Below are 2699 nucleotides of genomic sequence, written 5' to 3' on the forward strand. Positions count from 1 at the left end.
AAGTAGTATAGTAGTATACAGTATAGTAGTACTCCTCCTAATAATGCTCCCCAAAATACTGTGTCTCTCTCTTCTCTAAACGGAGAGGACGCCAGACACGTCCTCTCCCTATGACTCTATAAATATCACTTCAGCAAGTAGTATAGTAGTATACAGTATAGTAGTACTCCTCCTAATAATGCTCCCCAAAATACTGTGTCTCTCTCTTCTCTAAACGGAGAGGACGCCAGACACGTCCTCTCCCTATGACTCTATAAATATCACTTCAGCAAGTAGTATAGTAGTATACAGTATAGTAGTACTCCTCCTAATAATGCTCCCCAAAATACTGTGTCTCTCTCTTCTCTAAACGGAGAGGACGCCAGACACGTCCTCTCCCTATGACTCTATAAATATCACTTCAGCAAGTAGTATAGTAGTATACAGTATAGTAGTACTCCTCCTAATAATGCTCCCCAAAATACTGTGTCTCTCTCTTCTCTAAACGGAGAGGACGCCAGACACGTCCTCTCCCTATGACTCTATAAATATCACTTCAGCAAGTAGTATAGTAGTATACAGTATAGTAGTACTCCTCCTAATAATGCTCCCCAAAATACTGTGTCTCTCTCTTCTCTAAACGGAGAGGACGCCAGACACGTCCTCTCCCTATGACTCTATAAATATCACTTCAGCAAGTAGTATAGTAGTATACAGTATAGTAGTACTCCTCCTAATAATGCTCCCCAAAATACTGTGTCTCTCTCTTCTCTAAACGGAGAGGACGCCAGACACGTCCTCTCCCTATGACTCTATAAATATCACTTCAGCAAGTAGTATAGTAGGATACAGTATAGTAGTACTCCTCCTAATAATGCTCCCCAAAATACTGTGTCTCTCTCTTCTCTAAACGGAGAGGACGCCAGACACGTCCTCTCCCTATGACTCTATAAATATCACTTCAGCAAGTAGTATAGTAGGATACAGTATAGTAGTACTCCTCCTAATAATGCTCCCCAAAATACTGTGTCTCTCTCTTCTCTAAACGGAGAGGACGCCAGACACGTCCTCTCCCTATGACTCTCAATGCACGTGTGAAAATGGCGGCGACGCGCGGCTCCTTATATAGAATCCGAGTCTCGCGATAGAATCCGAGCCTCGCGAGAATCCGACAGCGTGATGATGACGTTCGGGCGCGCTCGGGTTAACCGAGCAAGGCGGGAAGATCCGAGTCGCTCGGACCCGTGTAAAAAAACATGAAGTTCGGGCGGGTTCGGATTCAGAGGAACCGAACCCGCTCATCTCTAATAGCAACTAGGGGTATGTGGATAATCAATCCTAGTACCAATGATTGTTGCTTTCAGTGGTGCTCCCAAGAGTCAAATTTAAGCAGTCGAAAAAAACCAAAACAAAGAAGTGTTGGAAAGTAGACTCTTTTTTGGGAGCACTCTAATTCAGAGGGTGGCAATTTAATTTATTAATACTGATAAAACCATTTTTATTAGGTAACACATAGAATAAAATTTAAGGAGTATCTACGTGAAAAATTAGAAGCTTTGCGAAAATATAGAACAGATTATAAATAATACGTGATATCCATATCACAATATACCAGTTGCCGTAAATTAATGGCTGTGGTAACAGAATTCATTAATTATTGCACATTAAGACTCATGTACTGTATGACCATCATTTGTTCAGCAGATATCCATTGTGGATTACAATAAATGCAGAGAGTTAAATCATAGGTCATGTGAGAGTCGGGTACCCAGTAGTATATATGTAGGTGATACTATATAGGGGAGTCAATTTCTTGCAGTACCAGGGTGTTCAGAGGTGGTCTCCCATCCTAGTACTAACCCGGCCTTTCACTGCTTAGCTTCCAAGGTCAGAAGAAATTGGGCATCTCCAGTGATGTATGACCGCAAATATTGTACTCACCCTCTTGGGTCACCTAAGTGTATTCAGCCACCTGGTTTAGTCACCCTGTGACATGGCAGCCACAATTAAGATATAAGCATGGGTGACGGCCTGTTTTGTGGAAAAGAGGTTTTTTAAACCACACAACATCCACAATTAGGGCTTGCCTTTCACCGATGCAAACCAATTTTTTGGAGATCCAAGTACCCAATATTTTGGGTGCGGATGACACTATAGGGGAGTCAATTTGTTGCAGTACCTGGGTGTTCAAAGGTGGTCTTTCTACAATTCCCAGATTTGCCTATAGATGGAGACCAAATTTGAAGGACTTTTTAGTCAAGACTGACTTTTCTCAAAGAAAGACTAATAAAACATCAAATTGGCTAACGAAAAATCCCGGGGTATATAGATGCACTGGATGCTCTAACTGTTCATTTCTTTCATTCGGCAATCGCTTCATCAATCCGTTTGATAACAAGGAGTATTCAATCAAACAGAGACTGGATTGCAACAGCCGCTTCGTTGTCTATGTACTTAAATGTCCATGCAATCGACTGTATGTTGGCAAGACTAGCAGAATGCTCAAGGAACAACTTAGCCAACACCGCTCCTCTATCAAGAAATGCCTTACGTCCACAGATGCCACAAGACATTTCACCAATTTACCAGTTGCAAGACACTTTAAAGAGGCACAACATACGGTCAATCAACTCAAATGTTGCATCATAGACCAGATACCACCATTACAACGGGGTGGTGATCGTGACAGACTGTTGTTACAGAGAGAACTCCAGTGGATT

The 2699-nt window shown here is 42.0% G+C and overlaps 1 pseudogene; it reads right to left on the reverse strand.

Annotated features, from left to right (window-relative positions):
• Nucleotides 1-1789: 1789 nt before the first annotated feature.
• Nucleotides 1790-1909, reverse strand: LOC134952075 (5S ribosomal RNA; annotated as a pseudogene).
• Nucleotides 1910-2699: the final 790 nt, after the last annotated feature.

This window comes from Pseudophryne corroboree, chromosome 8 (genome assembly GCF_028390025.1).
Source record: "Pseudophryne corroboree isolate aPseCor3 chromosome 8, aPseCor3.hap2, whole genome shotgun sequence".
Taxonomy (NCBI): Eukaryota; Metazoa; Chordata; class Amphibia; order Anura; family Myobatrachidae; genus Pseudophryne; species Pseudophryne corroboree.